At 31.6% G+C, this 18,407-nt stretch overlaps 1 long non-coding RNA gene across 1 annotated transcript; it reads right to left on the reverse strand.

Annotated features, from left to right (window-relative positions):
• Nucleotides 1-8,788: 8,788 nt before the first annotated feature.
• LOC143081988 (uncharacterized) lies at nucleotides 8,789-18,038 on the reverse strand. Its single transcript, XR_012980198.1, has 3 exons — nucleotides 17,966-18,038; nucleotides 16,011-16,241; nucleotides 8,789-9,001 (listed from the first exon to the last, which is right to left on the reverse strand). It is a non-coding gene; the product is annotated as an uncharacterized LOC143081988 (long non-coding RNA).
• Nucleotides 18,039-18,407: the final 369 nt, after the last annotated feature.

The following is an 18,407-nucleotide window of genomic DNA, read 5'->3' on the forward strand; positions in this document are numbered from 1 at the left end:
CCTTTAAAACATATCAAAGATGGACAATGGTATAGCAACAATCTTATTGGACACAACACTTTACAAGACACTGTGAAACGGTTGTTCACAAGTATTGGGCTGACAGGAAAGCGCACAAACCATAGCCCCAGTTATTTTCAATTGCTTTAATAGAGAACTGATGATTGTAAGAAAAATGTATCATTATCTTTGTACAGAGACTTCAGGAAACTTATTATCAAGATAAAGGATTGTATCTGTCACGACCACGATATTTCGTGTAATCAGATCTACCATTACTCGTCCGATGGTCTGTTTGTCCGTCATGCCTGAGTAAATTTTGAATATTATTTTATTCGGCTTTATTTCTTGTATTGTGATGTTGAATATGCAGTTCAATAAAAAAAGTGCTTAGTACTTAAACACAAAAATAATTAAGCTTTGTATTGCAGGTCATCGTAGCAAGTACTAATGCAGTTAGAGTATACAAACGAACTTCTGCCAATCAACAAATAGAGGCATCGAATATTTTATATGGATTAAGACCGTCAGACGGAAGAAAGAAGGCAAAACCATCAGCAGCTGCGGGTGCACCAGTTAGTAGTGCTTCGGTTGAATGTTCAACAGACGAGAGTGACAAAAAACTGTGACTTTCAACTTTTCTTTCAACTTTTCGTTATGATCAATTTATGTAAAGTAAATTGAATTAAATCCGTTAACAACCAGTTAAGTAGGTTTTCAATCAGGATAAAATAATGACCTGCCACAGGTCATTATTTTATGCCTTGGAGCACATTGTATTGAAAAATGGTATCGTCCAGGTTTATTCTGAAAAAAAATGACCGATCGTTCTGAAAGAAAATAACTCCATTTAGGTATATAATTCTAAATAACTATATCTTTACACAGGACCAATTCAATCAATGATGTTTATTTAAAAAAAGAAGGACTAAATAGAATAGCTATTATTAATATTACGCCCGAACACACATATATTTTGTACTCCCTTTTTATCTAGACAAAAAAAATAAAGGAAATAGCACATATGTACATGTTTTCTCAATAATATTTGTACAGCTTGATTATATAATACTTTTGGGACAAATTAGCTCAAAATATAGACAATTTTCTATAAAGAGATCTTGTATTCTGTTTAACATACTTATATATATAACTTTTTTCAACTAAACGAAACCCCTTCATTCATTTTAAAATCATGACTCAAATTATTTAATGTGTGATTTTATTCCCGTACCTACTATTTGAGGATCAAACTTGCAGAATTGAATTGTGAAGGGTGTACATATGCTGCAACTAAAACCCTGTCAACACTATGGATACTATTTGACGATAACTGTGTTATATCACATTACGTAATATATTTTGAGTAAAAATTACAACTGCAAGTCAGATACATTTTCTTATTTACATCGAAGTGACAGTGAAAATATAACTTAAAGTTACCGACACGTTGTACAATTACAGACGCTGGAATAAATTTTAACCTGGAAAGAATATATAGGACCAAGCAACCGTTCGAAATTAAAATAATTGTATAGGGACATACATTAACATTACCTGACTATTCACGCAGCATGTATCAACGCTTTCATGTTTGAATTAGAAAAATAATAATCGCTGTGTTTTCAACAATACTGATACAGAGACTGTCTTTGTCCAATTGTTTTAATACCAAAAGAGAGTTATTAAATTTAAATTTATATGGAAAATGTTAACTTTTTATTTACATAACATAAAAAAAAAAGTTCAGCTGGATATCAACATACACCTGAACTTTTGTAGCAAATAATGTTTCTAGAGATTAAGTAACTATAAAAAGTATTTTATATATTTCTTATAACTATTTGATCATTTCCAGCAACATGTATGTCGAGTAACTGTACAGTTAGGGAAATAAGAATCTTCTAGAAAGACACGAGTTTGTGGCTAGTCTTTGTTCCTTGTAGGTTTTTTTTAAACTCAAATCGTCATTAGTCTGAAAGATTTATTAACTCTCAAATGAATACTAAGTGAACAGTTAAAATGAGTCGTGTGTATGTTGGTAATGGGTTTGGTTAAATAAAGTGTCAAACCGGGACCGCTCTTGGTCGACAATGTCGCAAACAGATACCATACACAACGTTGAAAGTGCGTATACTCTTCCGGGCATATTATTTAACCCAAAACATCCGAATTAGGTATATCATTTCCTTACAAAGAACATTGTGTGGTTTTTGTTGCGATTTGGTTGACCGTTATCCAATGTGCATTTAACTAATGCTATGAATATGCTTCCTAGTAGTCTCCTTTCTTATATTGGCTTTTTCGTTAAATTTGAACATTACGGCTTTTTAAGACAATTTTGAATTGTTTTGTCGGATATGAACTAATTGGATCTTCATTTGCAGAAAACCTGCCTTAGATTAGAAAACTAGAATTTCGCCATAAACTAAGAAACTTCAAAATTTGCTATACATTAGGAATCTAAAAGCTCTGCCATAAATTGGAAATGTCATGAAGCCATATTTACCGTACATTAAGAATATGCATTAAATCTGGAGCCCATCATAGTTTTTAGTCCTACACGACCATACACATATATGTGTATTAGAATGTCTACACAAAGTTGAAATTCTACGACTGACCCACCCATTGGATCACCAGTGAAGGTGATACATGGCTGAACATACATTATATTCATAGTTACTATAAATATCAGCACAACAATGTTCAATCTGCAGATTGCGGAAGTAAATATTTGTATTTCTCTCAATGGGATTTGAAATCAAAACACATACTGTACTGTATTCAACGCTCTAGACAATTTGGTCACCTAAACTGAACTAATTATTCATCTTTCAGTGGGATAGTGTCATTTGATACAAGAGATAATTTCTGTTTCATTTTGGTCTCTTATGAAGTGTTGTCTCATTGGCAATTATACCACATTTTTTTTATATTGTAACACAGTATATAATATATTAGGCATGAAGATGGTATTGTTTGCAGATTAGTCAAATATCTAACTAAAGGTCACATATATAAATATTTTGAGTACAAGTGACAACTGCAAGACAAATCCACCCATTGGCGTTACCTAACATTTGAAGTTCTTTGCTTCTTATGACCTTATTGTATTGTGCTCTTTATATTTACTGTAATTGTGGTCACTATATATAATGCTATTTTGCTTTAGCATTATGTTTGAATCTGCAATTTAAATATGCAGTCATCATTTACGTTGCCACTCTTCGATCCATCCGTATATGAAAATAAGAATTTGAACAATTTGCCCCAATTTCAGCATAATGTTATTGAATCAAAATAGGATATGTTTCAGTTTTATTGTATTTACGGAGATTTAACTTTATTCTAAATTGGCTAGTACCCTGGTACATTGGCATAAACAAGTTTCAAATTGAGAATTACATTTTAAACCAGGAGTTGTTAAATGTGGTTTTATCCCTATTGCTGAAGGATTGATTTTATTTCATGTTTTTCAAATATATCTTAATTGATGGGATTAATACACAGTTGTAGATATAATTTTCTTAATATGCTTTTAGCTTGAAAGCGTATCGTAGTCCAAGCTTCAAACGTCTGTTCGAGAGTGCCTATCAGCCTCTACATACATACAATCAGCTGGTGAGGATTTAAAGGCATCACGACAGAGACTCAAACACTAGTGATAAACAAAATCGAAAATGTGTTTGAATGCTGCCCTTTCCTCGATCTTGATATCTATATCATTGACGGTAAACCCAATACCAAAGTTAATGATAAAAGAGATGATTTTCTTTTCTCACCGTTGATTAATAATTTTTAGATTGTGACGTTCCCTATCACCATCTAATGGTATTTATATATCTCAACTTGAAAGATTTGCTCGTGTATGTTACAACGTATTAGATTTTAACTAGATAAATTTTTGTATTACTGAAATATTATTACATCAGGGTTTCCGATATTACAAACTATTCAAAACATTTACTAAATCTTATCATCGGTAAAAGGACATCATTCGTAAATATGCAAACAGATTATACGTTCAGGTATTTCACATCCAATGTTTTATAGTAATATTCTTTAAAAATGACAAAAATGTCGGCATTTACTTCAAAAGCTACTAAAAATTTAAACAGACTTATTTAGAAGGGATTTAGTAACGATACAGTTGTCAGGTCATTTAAGATTGCATATGTTGGCTTTACTATTCATTTACTATTCTGGTCTTTGTTTCGAAAATAAACACATTGATTCTAAAACCAGTTGTTGGCATCATACGGGTTATGTTCTTATCATATATTTTATGATGGTAAAATACTTAACCCCTAACGAAAGGGATTGTACTTGATATTTGTATGATATAGACATAATCTTTCAATCAGTTTAATTGAGGTCTGGAACTGGCATGTCATTAACTGCCAGTAGTCCTTTGTTAATTTATGTATCATTGTCATTTTGTTTATGTTTTGTTTTGTTTTCTGTTACCAATTCTGACATCGGACTTTTGAACTGACTTCGTATGTGCGTTTTGTTGTGTGTTATTTTTTTCTACAATGGATAGATGTATAGGGGAAGTGTTTGATATCTCAAAAACATGTTTAACCCTGCCGCATGTTTACGCCTTTCCCAAGTTAGGAGCCTTTGGCCTTTGTAAGTATTATATGAGTTTTTATTTTAGTTTCTTGTGTATATTTCGGAGTTTAGTATGACATTTATTATCACTGAACTAGTATTCATTTTTGTTCAGCGGCAAGCTGAAGCACTCTTCTGGATGCGGGAGTTTCTAGCTGCATTGACGACCCATTGTTGGCCTTTGGCTGTTGTCTGCTCCTAAATTGTGTTGTTGTCTCTTTGACCCATTCCCCATATCCATTTTCAATTTTTGTAGGACTTTCTTGTAGAGCCAAACACTAATTTAGCCATAACCTAGTTTTTATCGAAATAGACATCTATAAAGATTAAGTAAAATGTGGCGGTTAGCACCCAAGTCAGTGCTACCGAAAGCTCGTAAAATACCTAAAGCTTTTAAAGTTCTTGATTTTAAAATTTTGACATGGGATAGAAAAGTCAACTTTTTATCAAAATCTTATCCAATTAAGGAATTTAGTTTTAACAACCTATTTTAATTGGGTTTGAGTCCTGGATCAAGATGCAATTTCTTTTTGTTACAGAAATGCCTCCTAACAGTTTGTGATGCCGAAAATCTAAACCATTTTCCAAGGCTTATTTTTTAATTCCCAAAAGACATAGTGGTAATTGTCGTTCTACATGCCCGTGATTCATATCCTTGCCTCTGTGAAATATTTAGAAATCATCAACATACAATGAACCTTTAATATTACTTTTCAAAACTTAAACCAGTCTGCTGATCTTGAGACTGATAAATGTAACGGATACCATACTCTCCTTAGGGACACCTATCTGTTGATCATACAAATGAGGGATGCCATGTCTGTTGATCATACAAATTAGACATGGCAGATTCTTTGCTATCATTAAATTGTCTGTTAGAAAGAAATTTCGAAATAAAATGTGATATTGACTTCTAACACTATTTCATACAAATCTTTTAAAATACCATATTTTCGGTACAGTTATTGTTTTTTTCAAGATAAAAAAAAGACTGACTGACAGGACGTGTTTATTTTTCGCACAATCATTTCGGACATATGATAAGATTCGACCAAGATGATCAAGAGTATTGCGGCCTTATCGGAATCCACTCTTGATATTGTCTTATATTTCATTTGATTTCAGGAACAAAAAAGGCGACAATTGACCATTCATTCTACAGTTTTACAGGCACACTGGTACGAGCATTTGGTCGATAGTTATTCTGATCCGTGTGATCTTTACTTGTTTTTGGAATAGATACCACGTTTGCAAGATTCTAGCTTGGTGGTAAATGACTGGATTCCCAGATGTTATTCATGAGAGTTAGTAGTGAATATTATAAAGTAAAATCACAAAAATACTGAACTTAGAGGAAAATCAATTCGGAAAGTCCATAATCACATGGCAAAATCAAATAACAAAACACATCAAAAGCGAATGGACAAGAACTGTCATATTCCTGACTTGGTACAGGCATTTCCAAAAGTAGAAAATGGTTGCTTAAACCTGGTTCTATAGTGCTAACCCTCTCAGGTTATCAGGTCTACACGATGTATCATAAACCGTTGACATAGATGTTTTAAGTTCTTCAAGATAAAAGGGTTTAATTTAATTTTCACCAGTTTTCGATCGAAAGTTGACCTTGATGTGTTCCTTTTGATTTTTTATATGACTTTTAAAAATACTCCTGGTAGTAGTAAAGTTGTAAAGTTTCTCTAAGCTTGTCGGCATTAACTAACAATAAGGAATTACCAGCGTACTGATTCGTGATAAATACTGTAACGATCAAGATTATAATTTCAGTTTGACTACCACATGTTAAGATAGGAATCATTTCACTATTGAAAGATATAAGTTATTTGAAACAAATAAAAGAGGGACGAAAGATACAAAAGAGACAGCCAAACTCATAATTCGAAAATAAACTGAAAACGCCATGGCTAAGAATGAAAAAGACAAACAGACAAACAATAGTACACATGACACACTATAGAAAATTAAAGAATAAGCAACACAAATCCCACCAAAAACTAGGTGTGATCTCAGGTGCTCCGGAAGGGTAAGCATAACATTCGTCTGTATAACAGCCAAGCAATGTTAGATCTGTAAATTTGCAGAAACAATTTTGTGTTCACACTACAACAGATTTCATCCATGCATCGAATCACTAATTATGGTGATACAAGGCTGAAATTACATTCTGTGTCTATAATTTGTCAAAATAACAATGTTAGATCTGTAAATTTATGGAATCAATTGTTTTGTTATTTCCTTGCCGAAATTCAAAATCAAGCTACTGATATATCGTAGCACAAAATCAACTTGCACTGACCCCTACGCGCTAGACCTTTTGGTCACATATGCTCTACTTAAATATTTTTTTCGGTGGCAGGGTGTTACATTTCCTGGTTAGTTTTAATATGAAATATAAAAAGATGAAAGGTAAAAGACCAACGTTGGTAATATATTATGACGTTCAGGACTAACTAATAATGTCGCTTATATACGTTACTCCTTACGACGTCGCCAGCAGCCATATTCATGAATATCTGTAAAACAGTGAAACCAGTCGGATACTATGGAGATTTTTTTTAAATTTGACGTTTTAATACACAAAATGAAAATATTCATATTGAATATATAAATAATTGGTGCATTTTCCGCATTATTTTTTTCACTGCGTTCACAAAATTTTTTCAATATATAAATACATGTAATATCATGTACGAAAGTTCCTAAAACATGGTATAACATATACAAAATATTGATTAACAATGAATTTTAACTTGTACAAAATTTGAAATGCAGACATGTTTCCATTATTACAACACATTTTATGTTTTGAGTGTTTATTCATGTCCTTTGTGATACAGTTATGGAAGTTTGCTACTCAGTTTCAAAATAACAAGCTTTCAATATACTAGAATATGTTGATATGGGTTTAATAAAGGAACCAAAGAGCGAATAAAACATATATAGGTCCATGTGCTTGTTTTCGAGATATTGGAATTTTGGCGGGAAAACTCTCCCTTGATTTTCATATATTTATTCAACAAATTTGAGTTCTCAAAAGCTATTAAGAAACAACAAAGATTTTTATGGATTTTTACTGATGACTTATAATTATTAAAGTAAAAGATTTATAACAAGAAAAATGGGGGGTTAGTGGGCACATATTTAAATGCATTCATATGGATAAAACCAGAAGATTCTGAAAATCTGACAAAAACCCAAATTTAAACATGACAAGCGAACATCCTTAATGACCAAATGTATATATTTATTATTACTTAATATCTGTTAAAACACACATGTAGTCAACAAATCTGACAAATTATAATTGTAACTATCCACTCAGAAGACAATAGTAAAACACTTTCTGCAATTCATACTAGTTGAGGCTTCAGACGCAAACAGATTGAGAGGATTGGCTTTTTTGATGAATTCATCAACAAACAATACCCTGTTTTCAAAAGTACACAATTAACACTTAAAAAATCTAAATGACTTTTGACTGATGCAATGAGATTATTGATTATCAAAAAATAATAATTTGATGCCTAAGATTTTAATCAGTTGTGCTTAAGGTGGTACCTAACACGATAACTAAAACTAATTTGTCTCGTTTAATTTTCTTAAAATTTTGACAAAGTATATAACATGTACGAAGTCACTTGTGTTTAAAAAGAGGGGAAGGAGTATAATTCAAAATTTTAAGGCATTTTCTTTCAAATTTCAGATCAACTTTATTGGTCTTCTTTATTGCCTTTGTGGAAATATAAACATTTTATAAAGCAGAATCATACTGCTGAAGGTCATCTTGGATTTCACAAACATGCAATGACATAAAAACCCATTGTGTTGGCATAAGGCGTGACGCAATTAAACATTAATAAACCTATGTTGCCACTGTGCTAAAAAAATGTTCTGAGCTTTTGATTATTGTTCTTTATTGTTTTAAATGTGTATCCCGCTGTATTCAAACTTATTTTCAAATTTTGTACAAGTAGAAACCATTTTTAAGCAATATTTTGTACATGTTATAACATGTACGACGTTCTTTTGTACACGTGTTCACTTTTGTTTTTACATTTTTGTATTGTACAATGTACATGTACGTACAACATTTCTGTCCATATAACAAAATCACAATTGGTACACGACACATATATTAATACCTGAAGTATGTCTTGAGACCATTTTTCAAAAGTCTGGTCGTTGATTCGAATAGTTGGCAGGTGACAAAACAAATTTCGGTAATATTTCAATCTTGAAAGGTCTGCTTCTATACTATGATTCGCTTCAAAAGGGCACTTATCGTCTATACTTTGTCCTGCTAGATGTTTCAGTAGACACATCATTAAGGTCATATCAAACATTACAGATTTAACTGGAGGAGCACCTGCGATAAAAACATCACAACATTAAACATGTTCAACAATTCATACAAATAAAGGAGATATATAGAATTGTTATCATTCCAATTACTATATAAAGTTAACCAAAAAGAAGGAATATTATGTATGCCTCCTAGCTAATATTCCTTGTCACAACATCATGTTAAAGTGAACATACACATTTTACTTTTTTTACTGTGTCTTAAAACTTCACCGGCAATAAATGTTTGGACTCGATGGTACCTTCTATTCGGCATGGTGGCGGAACATTATTTGACAGAGACAAAATTATTTATTTGTTATTATTTTTATGGTATCGAAGAATATATACATATATAACTATTTTCAATTGTGGGATGTAATATATTCTACATTCGTTAAAGATTAACGGAGAAAAAAGTAAAAGTGCACGTCAAAATGACAAATTGGGTGAACCTTGTCTCGATTTTAAATTGTTCAAGAAAAGAAATGAACGAAACGAAATATTGACAAGGTGATTAAAAAACTAGCCACTGTTTTTGTATTGCTATAAGTTACAATTTATGACAAAAATCAGCAAAGACCCATCGAAACAACATCTGATACACAAATTTAATAATACTTGTAGATATTTGGATGATATTTTGGCTCTCAATAATGACGACTTCAGTGTGTATACTAAAGAAATTTATCCTGTTGAACTTACATTAGATAAAGCTCATACTAACAATGACCACTGCCCTTTCCCCGATCTTGATATATATATATTAACGGAAAGTTTAATACTAAAATTTATGATAAAAGAGATGATTTCTCATTTCCTATCGTTAATATCCATTTTTAGATGGTGACGTTCCCTTGTCGCCATCTTACGGTGTTTATATATCTCAACTTGTATGATTCGCTCGTGTATGTAACAATGTTTTAGATTTTAACGAGAGAAATTATGTATAACTAAAAAATTAATACACCAGGGTTTTCGATATCATTAACTAGTCAAAACATTTACTAAATTTTACCATCGGTGTAAGGACATCATTCGTAAATATAGCTCAACATGCAGACTTCTTATACGTTTAGGTATTTCACATCCAATATTTTATGAAAATATTCTTTATAAATCACAAAAATGTCAGTATTCACCTCAGAAGCTAACAAAACCTTTACATATACTTATTAAGAAGGGATATAGTTACGATACTGCTGTCAGGTCATTAAAGATTGCATATTTTGGCGTTAGTATTGATTCACTTATAAGGTCTTTGCATCAGAACTAAACATATTTATTATTAATAAACCAGTTGTTGGCATGACACGGGTTATGTTCTTCTCATATATGTTATGATGGTATGATACTAAACCCCTCACGGGGAGGATTGTGACTGATATTCATATGATGAAGACATAACTTTTCAATTAGTTTAATTGAAGTCTGGAGCTGGCATGTCAGTTAACTGCTAGTAGTCTGATGTTATTTATGTTTTATTGTCATTTTGTTTATTTTCTTTGGTTACACCTTCTGACATCAGACTCGGACTTCTCTTGAACTGAATTTTAATGTGCGTATTGTTATGCGATTACTTTTCTGCATCGGCTAGAGGTATAGGGGGAGGGTTGAGATCTCACAAACATGTTTAACCCCGCCGCTTTTTGGCGCCTGTCTCAAGTCAGGAGCCACTGGCCTTTGTTTGTCTTGTATCATTTTAACTTTTAGTTTCTTGTGTACAATTTGGAGTATGGTGTTCATTATCACTGAACTAGTATATATTTGTTTAGGGGTCAGCTGAAGGACGCCTCCGGGTGCACTAATTTCTTGTTGCATTGAAGACCTGTTGGTGACCTTCTGCTCTATGGTCGGGTTGTTGTCTCTTTGGCACATTCCCAATTTCCATTCTCAATTTTATCTAAGCCCTTCAATAATGTCTTATTTGACATGAAACGAAAGAAATGGGTCATGTCAAAATGAAAGAAACTGTTTTTTCAATGTGTACAATCCGGTTTTGTCTTTGATTTCACAAGGCAGAACCTGGTTTTGTCAAAGACAAATAAATGCATAAGGAGTCTGCTGGCTCACTAGAAAACTGTTTCTGTCAAAGGACAACTTATTAATTATTTGAATCTGTAAACACTTGAATCTGACTTATTGGAACAAAAATAATTATAAAATTGTGTTATGCATTTTAAAAATACTTTAACTGCAAAATAGATTGAAATGAAGGGTATAGCGCAAATTGAGAATTGAGTTCTCTATAAGTTTTTTATATGAAATATGTAAATTTATGTGTTCAAACATGAAATTAGAGTAAAAAAAAAACCCGCACATTTGATATGTGATGTTCTTACACAACAGGATGGGTCTCTTATTCGTAATCCAATTTACCTAGACTGTAATCATTCCTTTGGCCGTTTTAATTGCTAAGTATAAAAAAGAAGATGTGGTATGATTGCCAAGGTGTTTATTATAAAACATGAACATAAGACACATGTAAATCCATGCTGAATCGCCATAGGAAATGAATGTTTATGGGGAGAGAAAGATATTGTCAATCTTAATGCTCTTTAACTTATACTCGTTTTGCTTTCTAATTAGTCTGATATGCGTCTGACGTATCAAATTATAAGCCTGATATATATGTATCCCTAATTATAACCATAATACTAAGTATGAATTTGTATAACATTATCAATCTTCAAAAACATGCAATAATGTTTATTGTATTAATCCTTCTATAAATCCCGATGCTGTTATCTCTCAATTGTGTTATGATTATCGTACATTAACGTTGACCAATATATTATTGACCAGGAATAGGGCAGGGTTGGGGTAAATGTAATTGTAATCATACATCAGCTGTAATAGATTTTAATTTTGCAATCATTATTCAGCCAATAATATGATTACATTTAATCTAAATTTGTTCAATAACTTTCAAAATACTTTGTAATTCTGATTACTTTTGATTACATAAACTTTGGTATTAAAGTGCAATGAAACGTCGAACGATACTGGTGTCACCTAACGTTACACATCCAAAGACGTAAGCCAAAATAAAAAAAAAAAGTTGGAATGCATGTTGTTCTGATGGCTTTCAACAGTAAATTTTAAAGCATATTTTTTTCCTAAGAGCTTTAGATTCATGTTTTTTTTTTTAAATAAAAGATGTTTAGCTTTAGTTTTATTAACAAATTAAAAAGAAAAATAAATTGAATCAAAACCATTTGTTTTATATACATTTTAATAATAAAATAAATCATTTTTTTTTTAAAACTATGCACTGCGAATGCACTCATTTTTACACTCAAGAATTCAAGGCGAAATGACTACGGCATATCTAGCATGGCATTGTCATTGAGTTCTGCACCGAAATATATACGATGGAAGAAGCGGGAAAAGTTGTAAACAGCTGGGGTTTTTCATAAATTTGTATTATAGCGGATCGGATTGGTAATCATAATAAAAGTCCGTAAAACACTTCAGTTCCACGAGGAAATCTTATGAATCGGTAGAGCTTTAACATACACAAAACAGCAATTTTAAAGTTTTCTTATCAAGCAACAACGCAAAAGTGCCATATTCCAAATCGTCTGTTAAATTACATTACATCATCGCCCAATTATGACATGCTTGTTCTAGACAAATTTTTATATCGTTCGGTAGATTTTTTAATATATTTTTTACAATATTCAGAATCTCACAAAACTAAATGTGTAACTCGGGACAAGGAAATGGTATTCAAAAGTAAAGGTTTTATGGAGTTCTACTTAATGAAAATGGTATGTTACATTTACCTAATGGCATTATTCTGAAAGAAGAGTTTCAAAGCTTTAAAATGATATATAACGCTTTAAAATATCAATTTTTATGTTTATACATTAATAAGACGAATGTGTCTTGTTCGTGATTTCACCAAAGTAACACCAGTAGCGTGCGACGTTTCAATAACTTCCCATTCAATGGTGAACACTTCCTCCAAGTCAATGGAACAGAAATGGAAACATCTATGGCCCCGTCTTATGCCAAAACATTTATGAAAAAATTAGAATAGATAATTCTCAATTCTTCTATTCATCAACCCCTCTCTTGTTTCTGATTTATCGACGATATTGACATGAAGTGGGCCAATACTGAATAAAAAATAAATTTGTGCATTCATCATGCCAACGATGCCTCTCCCTCAATACAATTCAAATATGAAATCTCTGACTCAATTCACATTTCCTGACACAACAGCGCAAGTGAGGGATGGCAACATATATACAGATCTGTAATGCAAGCCCACAGACAAAAATCAATATCTATCTCCTTTGAGTTGTCATCCGAAACACTGCAACAAGAACATTCCCTACTGCAAGGCCATACGAATAAAAAGAATTTACTCCACCAACGATATTGCAAAAACATAAAACATCGGGGCTACAAAAGAAAAGACATTGATAAAGGTTTTTCGCGTGCTAACAACATCAGCAGAGATGAGCTTTTACAGAATAAAGACAAAAATGTCAACCAGAAGGTGGTTTTTGTGTTGACTAACCATCCAAAATTTTAGAACTTATCTCAACTTATTCGTGAAAATTGGACAGAGATAGAAAAACATACTAATCTATCTAAGATCTTTTACGAGCCACCTGTCCTGGCTTTTCGTAGCCTCCCTATGCTTTAAAAAGGAGAGCGACAGTCGAAATTTCTGTCCTTTATTCAGAGAAATCCACTGTAGAAATAACCAATATGAATTAAAAATAAATTATTTTCGTCTTAAAAATGCATGAAATATTTGCTACTGAAAGCAAACAAACAGCAATCAGTTTTACAGAGTGAAAACATAATGAACGTATTTTCACAAAAAATAACATATCAGATGACACATAAATTTCTCTGAGCTGTTTGTTTTTCAATACTAACTTCATTCTATCGAACAATTAGTTATTTTCTTTGCTACATGCTGTGTTTTTGTTCACTTTTTGTTAAATGCATCTCATTCATATCTTTTTTCTACAAATTGCCAGGTAATGAATAAGGCAATTCGATGCAATTTATATAATGTCTGTTAAAGTAAGGCATTTTATAAATTGCATGAAAATTCAGTCATTTTATAATATGCCTACATTTCGAAAATGCCTGCAACATACATATATATATATATATATATATAGGCGTAAAAAATAATTTTCACATGTGCAGATATACGAATATATATATTCTTCAATATCATAACAAATGAATAAACAGAAACCTGACTTTTCTCTGTCTATTAATGTTCTGTCACCGTGCCTGATATTAGGTACCATCGAGTCCAATAAAGATTTGCTGATGTAGTTTAGACACAGTGTTTTATGACTCGACATCTTTCAATTTCAATTCCTGGTTTTATTCCAGTATTGTACACATGATACGTACGTAATATACTGGTGTAAATCATTATGGTGTCTTGTTACACCATGATGGTAACATTCAGCATTATTTGGTCAGTATTGACAGTCTATAAAAAGTGTCATCAGTAAACAATCGCTGTCTTAACATGACACATAAATAGATAAAAAATAAAGGTTACCTCTCTTACTCTTGAAAAAGAACATCTGCAGTCAATGAATATAAAAATATATTTTAGTTTAGGGTTATCTTATCTGACTGCAATCTGCAATCAATGCAAGCAGACTGCATCTACCGAAGTGTTTTAAAAAATGACACACTCATTTAGTATCTATGATGAGTTTATTTATTAGACGGGTTTACATAAAGACTTGGAATAACAAAATACCCTTTCATAGGTAGAACAAACGGAGATCTGCATGTCTATATTGAGTAGTTTAATTGTTATATTTTATTATAAAAACTGGTACCGTTTTTTAAAACAAAAATAAATACTAATGTTTTTTCAAACGTTTTAATTGAGGTAGAAACATAATCTATCTTCCGTATTTGTAAATGGGACTTTTTTTTACTAACTATTGTCGCAGTTTATGAAACATCACGGGACAATGCCATCTTTATGATATATCTAATTGCCCGATAGTATCCCAATATCGATAGTCGGTCCTGGCATGATTTAAAGCATATAATTGCCAAATTTTACTTTGAAAAAAAAATTAAGTTATTTATACATAATCTAGGGATTTTATATCATATGGCTTGTACCGTTGCTACGTTTTTACTCATTTTCCTTTCAAATGCGTGGTTAGATTTGAGCATGATTTATAAGAGCAAAACCAGAAATGTTCTTCAGATGCAAGATATATATTATATATCAGTTTCAAATGCATTGAAATATCCCGACCGAAACATTGTGCTATCAAACACTTGTTTTTTTTAAATAACGCTATAATATAAACATAAATACTTTTATAAGGATTTGTATAGGACGGCTTGTGTTGTGTCAAACCATCATGCTTTTTTATAAAGCATATAGAGGTACTGCATTGGTATGATGTTTAATTGAAGACATCATGTATTTACTACTTTTGACTTTTGGATACTTATATTGAATAATAATGTTCTGAAATACTATTAATATAACAAAAATGGTCTGTATTATATTCGCCAATGTTCCATCATTTAAAGACTTTAAAAGTATGAAATAATATCAATAGGAGATTTGAGCAAATACTAATAAGATTGTACATTTTTGTAACGGAATACTTACGAAAGCAACATACATAAATGAAAACTGTGACGTACAAAGCAGCTAGTCAAGTATCTTAATTAGCCTAATTAGATCGCAACAGCTTTTAAAAGTCAACAATGTACAAAATGACTTGATTTATTTTAAATCGACCCATTATTTAGTATCGATCATTGTATCAAAACTATCAAGTTCATTAGCTAGCGATTTTGTCATTTTAGGAAAAGGTTAAGAATAGTTTAAGGCCAACAAAAAATGGCACTAGATAAGAAAAGTATAAGAAAGCAATTATTGTTCTAGACGTATGTCATTTCTGGTTGTTTGGTGAACCCCAATCACACGCTGGTCACATGTTTGTAAGTCACATTCTTCTTACACTAAAATATATTTATATAAATAAAACAGGATGCTAACTTACCTCGTGGTGGGTAAAGCAATTTCATTTGACAAGGATTTACAATTTTTTGTAACTTGAATCTGTTAGGATTTAGTACTGTCGCCAACTGACTTGGATGGAATTCTCGATCGAAAACTTTTCTGACGCATTTAGTTCCTATGTCAAACAACAATATGTGGATTCTCAAAAAGTTATCCTGCTCTTTTGTAGTGGTCGTATCTCTATGTCTTGACAACACTGGGGGCATTTTGTCTGAAACATTCATACATATTTAACAATTTTGCTAGTTTTTTCGTACATTTAAAGACCTTTACAATGTAGGTTTATTACAACAGAAATTTCGATGTCAACACACATTAGAGGGTTCCCGATTTGCTACAGTATCTAATGTAGTATGAACTAGGAGTCATCATCGACCTGATTGTGTGTACTCGATTATGCTTTCAACCAACCGTTGTAAGTAACCGTTGCACGAACAGTTTATAATTAAGATTTCTTTCCCATGATAATGTACAGGTAAATAAAGCTTAACATACATAACATTCATTTGATACCTTATGTTCGCCTATTATATTAATATAACGGTATACAATGAATCGGTTGGCATTTTTGTCACATAGGCTTTTATGAAACATAACAATAACATAGGAGTTATTTTGGCCAGCCCAGTATTCAACACTTCGGTGTTGACATGAATATCACTAATGTGGTCATTTTTATAAATTTCCTGTTTACAAAACTTTGAATTTTTCGAAAATTAAGGATTTTCTTATCCCAGGTATAGATTACCTTAGCCGTATTTGGCACAATTTTTTAGAATTTCGGATCCTCAATGCTCTTCAACTTTGTACTTATTTGCCTTTATAAATATTTTGATATGAGCGTCACTGATGAGTCTGATGTAGACGTAACGCTCGTTTGGCGTACTAAATTATAATCCTGGTACCTTTGATAACTATTATTTCAATATACAAATTTAAATTCATCTTATAGAAAACATATTAATTTATTATATAAAATCTGTCCCTTAAGTATGGTAATTATATATGACTATATGTAACAGTCACAGGTTCATCAGTTCTCAGCTCAACTTGTTGACAAAGAAGTGGTAAAGTTATATTAAAACTTACCTTCTTATTAAGTTATTTTAAAACTTTTTGACTTTCCGAAAGTGCACTTGTATTTTCTTATGAAGAAGTTGTCTTTGACAAAGTGAACAAACGGTATATACTTGTATTGTGTACATGGTCTTAATCAATTGTAACATACAACTAGTCTGATAGTTGCATTGCTACAAACCTTGTATAATTCATTTTGTTTACAATAGAGTAACTTTTCTTACTTTCCGACTTATTAAAAGTGCACTTGTTAACTGCTTCTGTACAATGTTATATAAACCCATTCAACAAAAGATATATATTCTCATCTTTGGGTGGTATTAGTGTTCCATTTCCTTGCTAATAATGATTAATGTCCCACCTTATCAGTTACTGAAAGTATACAATATCTTGTATTTCTGAAGTCTTCATTTTGGTGTTATTTAACAAATATCAAAATTGAAAGCAAAAAAATCACACTCTTTGAAATGTTTAACTCTACTCATTTATTTGATTCGGGGGATTATCAACCAATGGGTTTTCCTTAACATTTTTAACCGAAATTTCGTGTTTTAATGAAAACCAAAACATGATCAGGGACAAAATTTGTTAATATTTGATGAACAAGTTTGGTTCAGTACCAAACGTTAACATGATTCATGTCAATCCTAAATGTTGATAACGATAAGAGGAGGACTTCGACCAAATAAACATCATTCTTTAGAACATCGCAATGCCCTTTTGTTAAAAACGTACCTCGTGGAAGAGTGCTATATTTTTAATGCATGTGATCTATTGTCTGATGTTGTTTTTTGCTCCTCAGTATGAATTATTTTTTCTCTATGGCGTACAGTTAAAAATATATTTTTTTTCAAATACCTTTGTTTTACTCTACCAGTGAACACGTGTTTAATGCGTATAACTCTACGGCAGATTTTATGAACGCTATCTGAAATGTAAAATAACATAGTTTAAATTATAGAAGGTGTCGAAAATTAATTAGCAATGTACTAATGAAGGTGCTGAACATGATTGAAAAGAAAACGACAAAACTTTTGATTTTTGATGTAAATTTCGACTTAAACTGGTATATTATATTTCACTGACATAAGCCGATGCATTGTTTTATTGAGAATTTATTGAAATACAAGTTTTTAAGATATGCATGCACTTGTTGAAATATGATTAACGGTCTTATTGATGTTGTTTAATGGTCTACGCCGTATTTTGGGTCAAGATTTTTAATTTCAATATTTTATTAGAAAATGCAAATGGATGGTCATTGTTTTGGGATTTTTGGTTCTCCCAAGATGAGAAAAGG

Source organism: Mytilus galloprovincialis, chromosome 7 (genome assembly GCF_965363235.1).
Source record: "Mytilus galloprovincialis chromosome 7, xbMytGall1.hap1.1, whole genome shotgun sequence".
NCBI lineage: Eukaryota > Metazoa > Mollusca > Bivalvia > Mytilida > Mytilidae > Mytilus > Mytilus galloprovincialis.